Below are 16508 nucleotides of genomic sequence, written 5' to 3' on the forward strand. Positions count from 1 at the left end.
GAAAACATGGTTGCCTGCAGAGGCGTCTGGAATGTGCGGTGAGCCTAGGTCCTACCAGATTACAACATCTAGCGGAGTGGTGTTGAGAAGGAACCAAAGCCAACCGAGGCAGGTATGCAGTACGCCAATTGCGCACAGCGGACTCGAGGGAGCATGTTCCTATGGTGGGGGTGTGACAGAACAACAAGACGACAGCCAAGGCATTGACAAAATGCCTGTAAACCCAAGACAGCCAAGGGTGAAATCCACATCCCCAGAAGGTTATACCATAACTAGATCTGAAAGAGTTGTCAAACCACCAAAATGATATATGGACTCTTAAGCTTCTGCATGTGTAAATTTCATAATCCCCATACCTGTGTAAATTTTGATGTTATCTAATTTTATGTGTTTTTTACTTTTAGCGTACGAGACTTATCTTTGGAAAGAAGGGGGATGTTATATGATTGCCTTTAAGAGTGATGTCCCTTTACGATCTTAGTTTGCTAATGAGATATGTGCCAGGATGCGGTCATGTGACTACAGCCTGGAGGCACTCTGTAGCTGTAACACCTGGAGGCAGGTCCTGTAAATGGTTGGCTGTATACTGTGTTTAATAGTTTATCTGTAAATAAACCTGTTTGAGATCTTCAACCAATTGAACTCCGAGCATTTCATTTATATTGCATCAGGCAACATAAAAAGAACTCATTATATGATTGCAGTTCGTCATTATGGGGGGAGGAAGAGAGGATGGTAGATCATATTCCACTTCATCTAGTCCTTGCACACTGTGCACACATGTATATCGCAGCCTGGGTCATTAAATAGCAGTCAGGAGCATAAGCCATGGTTGATTTTTCCTCCCGAGCCAGCAGTGCTGAAGCCAGTTGTAGCACCCTTACTGTTGCTTTAGCTGAAATCAAGCAATTCAGCACGACCAGGCAGGAATGAAAGCTGAGAAAGGGAAGAGCTATGAGCAGTGACTCGACAAGACTTTTCAGCCTTGAAAAGAGATGTCTTAGAGGAAGCTCAAGATACTTGTGGTAGAATTTTATGCTCTCCCCACGGCAGGTTTGATGGGGAGAGAACAGAAAATTGGGTGGGATGGCGGCGGGGGAAGGTTCCCGCCACCATCCCACCTCTGCCGATATGTAGTCCGGGGCAGGAAGGCCTGTGGACGCCAATTGAGGAGCTTAACTGGGCAATTAACTCCCACCGCAATTATCCATGTGGTGGACGGCCCTGTCGCTGCATGGGAAGCACTGTAGGGAAAACTGTGCAGGCTGCTTCCCAGCTCCCGGGGTAGGGGGTCCTCGTTAAAAGGCATTGAGTGCCTGAACAAGGGACCTGGCATCGGGAAAGGGGGGGTGGGCCTTCCCCACCCTTCCCCACCGCCCCCACAACTCCCACCCCGCGAGTTCCCGTCCACCCTGAACAACCTGAGGCATGGCTCCAGCATGCTCTTCAGCTTCCAGTAAGTGCTCCTCCAGCAGCAGCCACTGGCTCCACGGTGGCACTGCAGCTGCTGGCCTCTGATTGGCTGGCAGCTCTCCAAGGTTGGGACTTCTGGTGATGGGGTCCTAGATCCTATGGTGGTCTGCCACTATCCACTTAAGTGCCTGATTGGCAATAAATTCAGGGGCCTTCTGGAAAAGAGGCAATGCGAGGATCTCGGCATCATTTTCTCCCGACATCGAGACCCCCGCCACCAGGATAAAATTCCCCCGAGATGGAATGGAGGCAGTAACCTCAATTTTAAGCTAACCCACTTGAATTCAATGGAGAGTGAAATCAGACAGGGTGTAAACCAGGCATGCGACCCAAACTCACCCCTTCTCACCAGAGAGGATAGGTTAAAATCGAGGCTAATATATCTCAATCATGTTTTCAAATATACCCAGATCACAAGAAAAGAGGGCAGAGGTCAAGAACTGTGAAGGACAAATTTATGGCAAACAACAGGAAGCGTCGTCATCATTGGCTGTCCTTCGATTCGAGGATGTCGTCTACTCAGGGTTGCGAATTTCTGCCATGGATCTTCACGTGACTGAACAGGCCAATTCTCGACCCGCAGATCTCTGGGCACATCCCACGAGATAGCTGGATCCATAGTGTAGGATTTGCTTCCTTCTTTCCTTCTCTGCTGCCGCTCTGCCTCATCATCAGGACGTTTGGACTCAAAGCATGATGCAGCTTGATGGACCAGTTGTCACCATTTTGAACAATTGGGAGCAAGCTCCTCCCAGTCGTCAATGTCAATGCTGCCCCACTTCAAAGAAAGCTTCAGAGTGTCTTTGAAGCATTTTCTTTGTCCTCCCCTGGAACACTGGCCATTTGAGAGTTGAGAAAACAGGACCTGGCAGGGGAGATGGTTTTCGGCCATCCGGACACAGTATCCAGTTCATTGTAGTTGATTTTGCAGGGATTTTGCCTGAATGCTTGTGGAGCTGGCTTCAAGGACACTAGTGTTTGTTTGACAGTCCTCCCATTGAAACCGGAGGATGCGGTGGAGGCATTGGTGACCACCGTGCTAAACGAGATAGATTTTGAACAGATCTAGCAACTCTAAACTGGGCATCCATGAGGTGCTGTGGGCCATCAGCAGCAGCAGAATTGTATGCAACCACAATCTGTAACCTCATAGGCTGGCATATCCCCCACTCTACCATTACCATCAAGCCAGGGGATCAACCTTGGTACAATGAAGAGTGCAGTAGAGCATGCCAGGAGCAGCATCAGGCATACCCAAAACCTGATAAAGCTACAACACAGGACTACTTGCATGCCAAACTGCAGAAGCAGCATGTGATAGACAGAGCTAAGCGATTCCACAACCAATGGATCAGATCTAAGCTCTGCAGTCCTGCCACATCCAGTCATGAATGGTGGTGGACAATTAAATAACTAACAGGAAGAGGAGGAGGAGGCTCCACAAATATCCCCATCCTCAACGATGGGGGAGACCAGCACATCAGTGCAAAAGACAAGGCTGAAGCATTTGCATCCATTTTCAGCCAGAAGTACCAAGTGGATGATCCATCTCAATCTCCTCCTGAGGTCCCCAGTATCACAGATGACAGACATCAGCCAATCCGATTCACTCCACATGATATCAAGAAATGGCTGAAGGCACTGGATACTGCAAAGGCTGTGGGCTCTGACAACATTCCAGCAACAGTACTGAAGACTTGTGCTCCAGACTAACCGTGTCCCTAGCCAAGCTGTTCCAGTACAACTACAACACTGGCATCTACCCAGCAATGTGGAAAATTGCCCAGGTATGTCCTGTACACAAAAAACAAGACAAATCCAACCCAGCCAGTTACCACCCTATCAGTCTACTCCCGATCATCAGCAAAGTGATGGAACGTGTCGTTGACAGCGCTATCAAGCAACACTTGCTCAGCAATATCCTGCTCAATGACGCTCAGTTCGGGTTCTGCCAGGGCCACTCAGCTCCTGAACTCACTGCAACCTTTGTCCAAACATGGACAAAAGAGCTGAACGCCAGAGGTGAGGTGAGAGTGACTGCCCTTGACATCAAGGCAGCATTTGACTGAGTATGGCATCAAGGAGCCCTAGCAAAACTGGAGTCAATGGGAATCAGAGGGAAAACTCTCCACAGGTTGGAGTCATACCTAGCACAAACGAAGATGATTGTGGTTGTTGGAGGTCAATCATCCCAGGACATCACTGCAGGAGTTCCTCAGTGTAGTATTCTAGGCCCAACCATCTTCAGCTGCTTCATCAATGACCTTCCCTCCATCATAAGGTCAGAAGTGGGGATGATTGCACAATGTTCAGCACCATTCACGACTCCTCAGATAATGAAGCAATCCGTGTCCAGATGCAGCAATACCTGTACAAAATCCAGGCTTGGGCTGATAAGTGGCAAGTAACATTCACACCACACAAGTGCCAGGCAATGACCATCTCCAACAAGAGAGAATCTAACCATCTCCCCTTAATGTTCAATGGCATTACCATCGCTGAATCCCCACTATGAACATCCTGGGTGTTACCATTGACCAGAAACTGAACTGGAATAGTCATATAAATACTGTAGCTATAAGAGCAGGTCAGAGGCTGGGAATTCTGTGGCGAGTAACTCACCTCCTGACTCCCCAAAGTCTGTCCATCTTCTACAAAGCACGTCAGGAGTCTGATGGAATACTCTTCACTTGCCTGGATGGGTGCAGCTCCAACAAGTCATGAAGCTTGACACCATTCAGGACAAAGCAGCCTGTTTGATTAGCATCCCATCCATCACCTTCAACATTCACCCCCTTCACCACCAACGCACAGTGGCAGCAGTGTGTACCATCTACAAGATGCACTGCAGCAACTCACCAAGGCTCCTTCGACAGCACCTTCCAAACCCGCGACCTCAACCATCTAGAAAGACAAGGGCAGCAGATGCATGGGAACACTACCACCTGCAAGTTCCCCTCCAAGTCACACACCATCCTGTCTTGGAACTATATCACCGTTCCTTCACTGTCGCTGGGTCAAAATGCTGGAACTCCCTTCCTAACAGCACTGTGGGTGTACCTACACCCCAACGACTGCAGCGGTTCAAGAAGGCAACTCACCACCACCTTCTCAAGGGCAATTAGGGATGGGAAATAATTGCTGGCCTGGCCAGTGATACCAACATCCCATGAGTGAATAAAAAAAAATTCTCTAGCGCTCTTATGTGTCGCTGATACACAGTCCAAGTCTCACTTTAGACACAAACCATTCAACATCTTAAACAAATTGCCATAAATGGTGGTTGAATCTAAGCAAGAGGAACAGCTAGATTCTGTAATGGGAGGGCAGTGGGGTCAGTTTCTGGATGGACAACACCAAATGAGTTGAAGAACCTTCTTCATCTGAACCTATCTTGAGGTGATAGATGTACCTTGTGTGTAAACACAGCCTTTGGTAGTCTGCTTTCATTGCACTTTTCATAGTTATATCCTTAAGACTGAATTACTCAGCTTTTCTGCTTTCAGCTGGTAAGTTTCTCCCCTGAGTACATTAGAAGGATTTCACCATTCACTCCTATCATAGAATGTTGGATCTGGGTTTATGAGTAATTTAAGCACAGTTAATGGCTTTTAAAGATGGCACTGAGTGTCATTATTATTTATTGTCTTTGAGATTTTATGTAGAAAAAAATCTGTGTCCATCTGGTATAAGACTTTAATATAAATGGGTATGGTTAAAGTGTGTGTGTGCTGCGTCATATACAATGGGTTACTTTTCGTTGCTGAAGTTATGTACAGTAGTGGTAAGTTTTCTCCTCCACATATTATGGTCACCATTCTGCTACCTCAGCTGAAGTTTGTAAGTATGTTTCTCTGACAAGCTTCAGCCAGAGCTTCTCTATTATTTCCACCATAATATCTACACAAACACTTAATTATGTCTTTTTTCATTCCAATTATGAAGCATAATTGTAAACTGAGTCAAGAGTAATGTGAATAGTTTCTTCTTTCAAAATTGCACAATGCCTTTAGAATCCACATTCCCCATAATTAGAGGCAAGAAGGATTGATTGTGCTGAAGCATTTTTGTATGTATATAATGGTATGCCATGTCTCTTCCTGTAGTTAATGGATTCCTGATATAAATAGGTTTCTTTATGGCAATAATATTAGCAATTAGAGAAATATTTGTGCAAGAGTCAGACTATTACATGCAAAGTGACCACTGATTCCTTTCTTTCGTCTTTATCAAGCCACAAAATAACAGTTACCAATAAAGGACTGAGGGGACTCAACAGCTATTCCCTAAGCAGTAATGTGTGGAAAAGAGCCGCACCCATCAAATATCTGTAAGCTTGTGGGATGCAGAACTACTGATAAGACAGACCACACAACTGTGTAGTCACTTAGGCGTTCCAAGAACAGGACTAATAAGGGCATTACAGAGCAAATCCACTCTGGCAATTTTCATAAGTGTGAGATGACATCATTATTATTTTATACAATGACATTAAGAGTATCATTTTATTGCCACTTATAATGGGGTGTAGGGTTAACCATTGTTTACTATATTTTCAAGTTTTAAGGTTAACATTGTGACATAGTTAAACAAATATAAAGCCATTGTTAATTTACTTTGGATAAACTAATCCAATGGACCACACGGAGAATTTCATTTTATACATTTCTTTTTCTTTTTGAAGTGGGAACCTAACTAAAGAACGTCCTATAAAGTGATTAATGCTACATCACAGGATCATGGCAGTTTAATAACTCATTCTTTTGATAATAACCCATAAAGGAAGAAAGGGGACAGGAAAAATGCTTTTTAATTATTTTTGAAATTACTATTTTTTTCAGTGGAGCAACTGAATACCCTAGTTTGAATTGAAGCAGATCTGTATTTTAACTCAAGCTTTAATCAAGGACTATGGCAACTTCTGGAAAGGGTCTCTCTCCCCCACCAACCCTCCAATTTTCTTCTTTTCTTTACTGAAGCTATTGACAGTTATGGGGTATGATTCCCCAAGTGTCCGCAGCCCTCTGTGCAGTACCTGTGAGCCTCGATTGCATGAGCAAGCTATTCCACATCATATCAAACCCGATCCTGTCCTCACCTGACGTTGTTATGACCGACTGCTCCTGTCAAAGCCCCCAATCAAAATATACGATTCTGATTGTGGTGGGACCAACGCACTGTTAATTCAATCCCGTCGTTCCACAGATCGGCTAACATATCATTTAAAAACTTTCCAAATTAAAGAAAGACCCAGCCAAATTATACCATCTATTAACCTCCGAATGAGGCTAACCAAACCAGGTGTCTTTAAATCAGCAAATTAACTCTTTAATTAGAAGAGCTAAATTCTTACACACTATGAAGATATAAACAACATTTAAAATAGAAAAAATTAGAGTCCTTGCAAATTTACAGTCCAAAGTTGCTCGAAGTCCTCACAGGATGTTGCTCGAAATACTCACAGCCGTTCGATGGGGAAAAAGTTCTTCCACGTAGAACAGTCCATAGTCTAACTTCAGCAGTAGGTGATGCTTCCTTCTTTGGCGATGAATTTCAACAATTAACAACTTGCGAATACCTTCGATAGAATCAATCAGACTTTAGAGTTTTTGAGGGATAAAAGATTGTCACAGTCTAACTTCCCTTTCATCAATTTAAATTCCCAGAGATCTCGGTCTTGGCTTGATATTTACTTAGAATTTTGAGAGATAATAATAATCAGACAGAAATCCTATTCCTTCAGTTTAAATGGTAGAGAGCTCTTTTTCAGGTGTGCTCATCACAGCTGTCTGTGTCTTCTTTCAGTGTGTTCTGTTCGGACAAACTGTCTTAATAACTGCCAGTTCGAAACTGAATTGAAACAAATGTATCGCATCAGGCTCACTCCCAGTGGCTGTTTCCATGGTATCGAGAATGCACCCTTTGAATTGCAGTCTCCAAATGACAGTTTCTAAGGCAACGAAAATGCACCTTCCTATAACTCCTGAGGCTTTCCGGCTCTTAAAGAAATATTGATCCCTTGCAAGCCTTAAAGGCAAACCGCATATTCCGAAAAAAAACTACAGGACCATGACAACATCCACTTTAGTTCACTTTCCAGCATGGGTCACCAAACTGAGATCAGGAATGGGAGCCCTACCTGAACTGGAATGAGGTGTGGGAGCCTTGGCAGAACTGGGATCCAGAGTGGGAGCCCTGACTGAACTGGGATGAAGAATGGGAGCCTTGGCTGAACTGGGATCAGGAATGGGAGCCTTGGTTGAACTGGGATGAGGAATGGGAGCCCTGGCTGAACTGGAATCAGGAGTGGGGGAACTGGCTGAACTGGGATCCAGAGTGGGAGCCTTGGCTGAATTGGGATCAAGAATGGGAATACTTTCCATTGTCTAGCTGAGGGGTTTTGAGGCCAATTAGCATGCCCCCTACCAACACCTTGACTGAGATTAGCTAATTCAGTACAGAACAGAGGCTGAAGCTGCACATAATTAAATAAGCTACATATAAAAACATATAATAACTGTAGAGCCTTTATGTTTTAAAACAGCAGCACTACCATGTTACATAACACTTTAAATACAGTGTTAAATATATGCAAACCCTTGAATGAATCATGGTGCTATTTATTATCTATTGCTAACCTATTGTTGTTACACTGTACAAAGAGCGGGCATTAAAATAGTGGCAAACTATATTTTTCATGATTGCATTAACAGAATTTCAGCTAGGTGAGCCTCATATGCCACATGTTGCATCTGAACCAGGTTGTCCTGTAAAGTAGAACTGATTTTCCTTCCCATTATATATCAACATTAAATGATGCTTGAACATCGCAGTGCTCAGTGCATCACAGTGCCTCTCACATTCTCATCTTTGTTTCAGAATATTGGACAGAATGACCAATCTTCACAGACTTCAATACAATTGTTCTCCAGTTCACAGAGCATTTCCATCCACTGTTTTCATAGTGTGGCTTACACGCAATTCAGCTGGACAGGTAATGTAGCTTTAAATATGGATTGAAAATGATCCTAATAAGTTATTCTAGCACATGTCAACTATACCTGAGTATTTCAGTGTTCTTCCACAGCCATGTTGTCTTATCTTATTAAACAGAAAGTACAATACAGAAACAGGCCAGTCGGCCCATCCAGGTGCTGCTGATGTTTAACTTCTACTTAACAGTTGTCCTAATCCCTTGAGTTCACCATGTTTCTATATCACTTTAACCCCCTTTTCTTCAAACACCTATCTACCCTATGCTTAAAAGTTCATAAGGAAAGGTGATTTGAAAACGACCTGCCTGGCAGAAACAGGTGGGCAGTTCAAATCATCCAGGTTTCTTACCTGCTCTGGAGCCACTGGGAGCTGACTCTTCTTGATTTTAATCTTCTCATCTGTGCAAGCAGCAAGGACACCCGCCAAAAGCTGGTGTGGTCCTTTTTTTGCATATGCTTTTCAGGTCACATTGACAAAATTGGGAGCCAACTGCAATTTTAACTCGATGGCCTGAGTGGAAAACCACAGCGGCTTTCACGGCAGGTGAAGACGGTGGAGAAGAGGAATGGGACCAGAAGAGGTTCAATCAAGTAAGTTCTTTTTACTTTCTCTGTGGAGCCTATAGGAGCAGGACTGCTTTACTGGATCTGTAACGACCAGGTGTGAAGGGGTCTAGGGTTCCCTCTCAGCCTTTGCCTGGTTTGAATGTAACAGGGTTTAATTTTTAAAACACCGTGTTTTTAGCTCCCCCTCAGTGAATCCTTGTTCACTGCTCTCCAATTGTAAGGCAAAGAAATCAACCAAACAGGTTTTCTTAAATTTAAACAAGAAAGGTGTAAGTTTATTAACCTTAAAACTCTAATTCGGTTAAAACTACTACGAATACGCAACACGACCACACTTGCATGCGCACGCGATAAACACACACGCATCTAGAGACAGAAAAAGAGTAATAAATAAAGGTGAAAAGTTTGAAGCAATAGCCGGGGTTCATTTACTGTCCTTTGAGTTCGATGTAGGGTCGTTGATTGCAGGTAAATCTTGCCGTTTTGTTGGGGCCCAGTACACACTTTCAAACTTGTTTCAATGTAGGAGTCTTCTCTCTTGAGGTTTAAGTGGCTTCAGTGGATTTGGAAATTCATGAGAGAGAGAGAGAGAGAGACAGGGAGGGAGACAAACAAACAAAGAACAAAGAACAGTACAGCACAGGAACAGGCCATTCGGCCCTCCAAGCTTGCGCCGATCTTGATGCCTGCCTAAACTAACACCTTCTGCACTTCCGGGGCCCATATCTCTCTTATTCCTTTCCTATTCATGTAGTGTCAAGATGTCTCTTAAACGTCGCTATCGTATCTGCTTCCACCACCTCCCCTGGCAGCAAGTTCCAGGCACTCACCACCCTCTGTGTAAAATATTTGCCTCGCACATCCCCTCTAAACTTTGCTCCTCTCACCTTAAACCTATGTCCCCTAGTAACTGACTCTTCCACCCTAGGAAAAAGCTTCTGACTATCCACTCTGTCCATGCCACTCATAACTTTGTAAACCTCTATCATGTCGCCCCTCCACCTCCGTCGTTCCAGTGAAAACAATCCGAGTTTTTCCAACCTCTCCTCATAGCTAATGCCCTCCAGACCAGGCAACATCCTGGTAAACCTCCTCTGTACCCTCTCCAAAGCCTCCACATCCTTCTGGTAGTGTGGCGACCAGAATTGCATGCAATATTCTAAGTGTGGCCTAACTAAGGTTCTGTACAGCTGTAACATGACTTGCCAATTTTTATACTCTATGCCCCGACTACCTTATCCACCTGTGTTGCCACTTTCAGTGACCTCTCTTCATTGTTGTCTTCAAAGCATTCTCTGTCTTCATACTGTCCTGTGAGCATAATTCAAAAATCCTGGGCCAGCAGATTAGTCATGTGACTAGGTGTTTTTTAAAAAACTCTCCTGCGTTTTTGTGGATTCCCTTCATCTTAGCAGACACCCGCAGTGGGGTGGGGGGGTGAAATGGAACGCTGGCTTGTTCTACCTTCAATGCCTGCTGATCAAAATCCATTTGGGTTAATTGGATCAGGAAGCAGTTCCATTGTCTTTTCCTAGGCAACTGTCTCTTAGAATGTATATTTTTCCAGCCACTGCTGATCTCTTTAAACAAGTCATCTCTTCATTCCAGCAACAGTTTAAAATTAATGTTTCATATGACAAAATTAATATGCCTCATTCATGGCAGGTGGGGTCTTCATGACACCTTTCCCAATGCGATTTGTCTGTAAGATGACTCCAGCAGCTGATTCTGCCCCGTACCTAGAATTGCTGGGCGGTCTCAGGATGATTTTCCACCAGTTCCTGCTGACTTCCCACCCACAACAGGTGGGAATTCAGCTGGTGAGACTTACATAGGGCCTTGATGCCATTTTAACTGCTTATTGTGTGGAGTGTCTGCCATGGACTCTAATGAGTAAAACCTGGTTTTACTGAATAGGAAAGCCCTCCAAGCCCCACAAGGAAACCTTGAAGCTACACTGTCTTGGGTTGGCACCTCCCTTTCCCAACAATGATCACCTTAGGATGCCCTCTCTCCCTCCTCCCCACCTGCACCCCCCACCGAGCCCACCACACCACATTACTTATCTTAGCACCGGGAACTGTTCCCTTGGATCTCTGGTGGTATTCACCTGCCTTGCGGATTTCATTACCACCTGTTGACCACCTTGTCATTCCTATCACATTCGGGTGCGAGGAGCCCTGCCTCCTATTGGGTCCTAGAGTTCAAATAGCACGGGGCTCTCATCTGCACTGTCGTGGGTGCTTTACAACACCCCGACCCTTCACATACCGACAGTTTCAATTAAAATTAAGGCTGAAATGCTAAGTTGCAAAAGAAGCAACTTCCAAGCTCAATTGTACAGACCACTTTTAAGATGACAACTAAAGCAGGAAAGGCCTGTGGATCAGTAAGATGCCCCTTTAATATGGATGAAGTGAACTCTGGAGAGTAAATGTATTCGAATTTGGCATGGAACCTAATCCAAATAATTTTTCATGGATGTGAAGCTTGAAGTCACCAGTATTGCAATTTACTTTTGCCCACTAGAAGTACCGGTTGCAAAGTCAAGGCCATGCACCCATTTTTATGGATGGTGGAGCCTTGCAAAATCAGGGCTAATGACTTTTTTTATTTGTTTCATGGGATGTGGGCATTGCTGGCAAGGCCATTCCTAATTGCCCTTGAGAAGGTGGTGGTGAGCTGCCTTCTTAAACTGCTGCAGTCCATCTGGTACAGGTACACCCACAGTGCTGTTAGGGAGAGAGTTCCAGGATTTTGATCCAGCGGCAGTGAAGGAATGGCAATATATTTCCAAGACAAGCTGGTGTGTGGCTTTGAGGGGAACATGCAGATGTTGGTGTTCCTATGTGTCTGCTATCCATGTCCTTCTAGGTGGTAGAGGAGGTTGTGAGTTTGGAAGGTGCTGTCGAAGGAGGCATGGTGAGTTGCTGCACTGCATCTTGCATATGGTTCATACTCCTGCCACTGTGCGTCAGTGATGGAGGGAGTGAATGTTTAAGATGGTGGATGGGGTGCAAATCAAGCAGTCTGCTTTGTCCTGAATAGTGTTGAGCTTCCTGAGTATTGTTGGAGCCACATTCATCCAGGCAAGTGGAGAGTATTCCAAAACACTCCTGACTTGTGCCTTGTAGATGGTGGACAGGCTTTGGGGAATCAGGAGGTGGGTTATTTGTCGCAGAATTCCCAGTCTCTGACCTGCTCTTGTAGCCACAGTATTTACGTGGCTGCTCCAGTAAATGGATTATCTAAATGTTTCCCAACAGTGTGCTTCAGCCCCAGCCTCAGCAGGACATCCTCTGCTACAGCACTGTGATGTTTTATCATTTCCTACACTTGCCGTCCTGTGGCTTCACAGATTGAGATCGTCAATTCACACTGAATTAGAGATAGTTTTATGTTGTGTATCCATGGCAACTAGGAACTGGATTCAGACAGCCCAAATTCCTTTCACATGGCACCCTTTGGAGCCAGCTTGTAGATAGAAAAGATTTTAATTTCATTAGTCTGGCTGAATTTGAAATCAGCTGCAACAAGCGAAAGACCAATAACCATTGCACTGTGATTTTTCCCAATGTTATTGAGAGTTTTATAATTGTTACACAGTGGATACATTTGAGGTTAGTAGAAGCAACATAATGCAGGTGAAAGAGTAACAAAAGTGATAGTGATTTGGGACCGGTATATTATCAAAAAGTAAATGATACATGGGGTATTTTAAAGGGTCACCATCTTCATGAAGAAGTATTTTGCAGACTTTGTTACAAACACATTGCATGATAACATAAATTGCCTTAGAAACATCTTCATGCCGCATGCATGTGACACTACCATGACTAAAATAAAGTATAGCTTATCTGGCTTCTCCTGTTTCGTTGTTTCATGAAGTCAGTGCCCCTTTAAAAGCATATCTTCCAGAAACACTTCAGCTGAATGTTGAAGCATTTAAAATAAAACCTGGATAATGTGCATTTAAACAGAATCTTGATTCCAAATAGAGGTGGCAGTGAATTTCTTTTAAAGAAAATGTTGCTGGAATGCTCTATAACTTTAATTTTTTAATTCTCTCAAATCTAGGATTTTCCCAGAAACAGGCCATTTTATCCCAGACTCTCATATATTTTCAGGGTCCAGGAGTCCAGTTTGCTAATCACTTCTGTGCTCAAATTCCCCAATAGTATAAACAGACTCGACTGGCTTGTCATTCAGACACCTCTAAAGAGTCTGGAACATTTTGTGGTCACACTGGTTTTTATAGTCGTAATATTTTCAGGTATTTTAGTCGCTGAAGTACAAAGCTGCTTTTGATCTCTGGAAACGGAGCTCAAATTATGTTTTTGGCTTTCCATGTTGGAAACAGTTTTTACAGAGAGAATTTGCTATTTTTCACCAACTTATTTTCTCTTAACCCCCCCTCTACCTTTTATCGTCTTCCTGATCCATACGCAAACTGCGCCTGAAAGGATGAGCTGCGCTTGGCTCTGCCGATGTCATGCTTGAGATGGCCATTAGGAGCACAAGTGAGGTAACTTCTTTCACAAGATGATAATATAAATATGGTTAAAAAAGGCATTCACTCCATCTTAGTTCATCCATCCAGTAAATCCCATGAGTCCCTGCCTCCAATTGAGGCATCAAATTCATAAATAATACCAAGGTTTTCACCTTCATTACTCTATCCAGGAATCCATTTCATTTATTAATCACAGTGTGTGAAGGAACACTTGATAATCAGCTATAAATTTGCATTTTGCCAGTTTGAACCTGTATCCCCTTGTTCTATTCCCTCTCACCCATCACTCCTGTGCATGCTAATCTACACTGACTCCCGGTCCATTAACTTCTTGATTATAAAATTCTCATCGTTGTTTTCAAATCCCTCCATGGCCTCGCGCATCCCAACACCACCCACACCCTCCGCCTCCACCCCCCCCCCTCCCCCTCCCCCCCTGCAAACACACCTCTGTAACATCCTCAAGCCTTCCAATCCTCTGAGAACTCTGCATTTTTCCAACTTTGCAGTCTTGTGCATCCTCCACTCCCCATTCATGCCTTCAGCCATCTAGGCCCTAAGCTCTGGAATTCCCTTGCTTAGCCTCACTGTCCCCACCTATCTCTCCTTCTTTCAGTCCCTTCTTAAAATCTACCTGTTCTAATATCACATTCTTTACCTTGCTGTCATTTTTTGTCTGATTACACACCTGTCAAGCTCGTTGGGACATTTTCCTATATTAAAGGTGCTGCATAAATGCAAGTTGTTTTAAAAGCATTCCAATCAATTTGTGTAAGACATTCTTTCATTTCTTTGAAGACAATCCTTTTAAAATTATATTACTGACTCCTGTACTTCTAATCCCAGATCGTACTGATCCTGATAATTCAGGGGGGAATTTTATGGGAAGGCCTGTGAATGGCCTTCCCGCCCCACCGCCAATTGAGACCCTTAATCGGGCAATTAACCCCCAATTAAGGGCCTCTTCCCACTGCAGCTACAATTAGTCATGCAGTGGGAAGCCCTGTTGCTGCACGGGAAGCACAGCATGAAAAACTGTGCGGGCTACTTCGCGGCTCCGTGGGGGGGAGGGGTCCCTCATTAACAGGCATCCCCCTGCCCTTGCTGCTGACCCCCCTCCCCCTGCCCCGCGACCCCCATTCCACAAGACACCACCCCCCCACCCCCGTCCTGACCTACCTGAGGCCTGGTTCCAGTGACGCTCCTTGGCCTCCGGTAGGTGCACTTGCAGCAGCAGCCACCGTCTGCGTACTATCTTTGCAGCTGCCGGCCTCTGATTGACCGGCAGCTCTGCAAGGGCTGGACTTCTGATGATGGGGTCCTAGATCCTGTGGAAGGCCCACCACTGTCCACTTAATTGCCTGATTGGCACTAATTCTTGGGCCTCCTGGCGAAGAGGCAACGCAGGGATCTCAGCGTCGGTTTCTCTGGATATCGAGACCCCCGCCGCCAGGATAAAGTGTCTAAACTTCCATTCCTGTATGTTGTCTGGGTCACTTAACATTGTCAGGTCAAGGTGTCCACTGCCTCTCCTTATTTGCCTGATTCACTGGGTCAGGAAGCATTCATGAATTATGTCTCACTCCTCAAATTCTGAATCATTTAGGTATTTACAATTTATATTTGGTTGATCAGATAAAGTCAACATGATTTTATGAAAGGAAAATCATGTTTGACAAATGTATTCGCATTTATTGAGGATGTAACAAGCAGGGTAGATAAAGGGGAACCAGTAGATGTAGTATACTTGGATTTCCAAAAGGCATTCGATAAGGCGCCACACAAAAGGTTAATATACAAAATAGTTGAGTTGGGGGATAATATATTAGCATGGATAAGGGATTGGTTAATGGACAGGAAGCAAAGAGTAGGGATAAACAGGGTGTTTTCAAGTTGGCAGGCCGTAACTAGTGGAGTACAACAAAGATCAGTGCTGGGGCCTCAGCTATTTACAATCTATATTTATGACTTAGACAAAGAGACCAAGAGTAATGTATCTAAGTTTGCTGATGATACAAACTAGGTGAGAATGTAAGCTGTGAGGACACAAAGTTACTGCAAAGAGATATAGACAGGTTAATGAGTGAGCAACAAGATAGCAGATGGTGAATAATATGGGAAAGTGTGAGGTTATTCGCTTTGGTAATAAGAATAGAAAAGCAGAATATTTTTTAAAAGGTGTGCAACTTGTAAATGTTGATGTTCAGGAACACAGAACATTAGCATGCAGTTACAGCAAGCAATTAGGAAGGCAAATGGCATTTTGACCTTTTTTTGTGAGGGAATTGGAGTACAAGAATAAGGAAGTCTTGCTACAATTGTACATGGCTTTGATGAGATCACACCTGGAGTACTGTGCATAGTTTTGGTCTCCATATCTAAGGAAGGATATACTTGCCTTGGAGGCGGTACAGCGAAGGTTCACTAGATTGGTTACAGGGATGAGAGGATTGTCCCATGACGAGAGGCTGAGTGAATTGGGCCTATACTCTCAGGAGTTTAGAAGAATGAGAGGTGATCACATTGAAACATACAAGATTCTGAAGGGGATTGACAGGGTTGACACTGAGAGGTTGTTTCCCCTGGCTGGGGAATCTAGAACACTGGGAAACAGTCTCAGGATAAGGGGCTGATCATATAGGACTGAGATGAAGAGAAATTTCTTCACTCAAAGGGTTGTGGATCCTTGGAATTGTCTGCCCCAGAGGGTTGTGGATGCTCCATAATTGAATATATTTAAGGCTGAGACAGACAGATTTTTGGTCTCTCAGAGAATCAAGGGATATGGGAGCAGGTGGGAAAGTGGAGTTGAGGCGGAAGATTTCCCATGATAGTATTGAATGGTGAAGCAGGCCTGAGGAACCACCTGGTCTACTCCTGCTCCTATTTCCTTATCATTTACGTCACTCAATAGTATAACCAATTCACGCAATTTTTAAATATTTTTGCAGAGTAAATGA

The sequence above is a fragment of the Heterodontus francisci genome, chromosome 13 (genome assembly GCF_036365525.1).
Source record: "Heterodontus francisci isolate sHetFra1 chromosome 13, sHetFra1.hap1, whole genome shotgun sequence".
In the NCBI taxonomy this organism is placed as follows: domain Eukaryota; kingdom Metazoa; phylum Chordata; class Chondrichthyes; order Heterodontiformes; family Heterodontidae; genus Heterodontus; species Heterodontus francisci.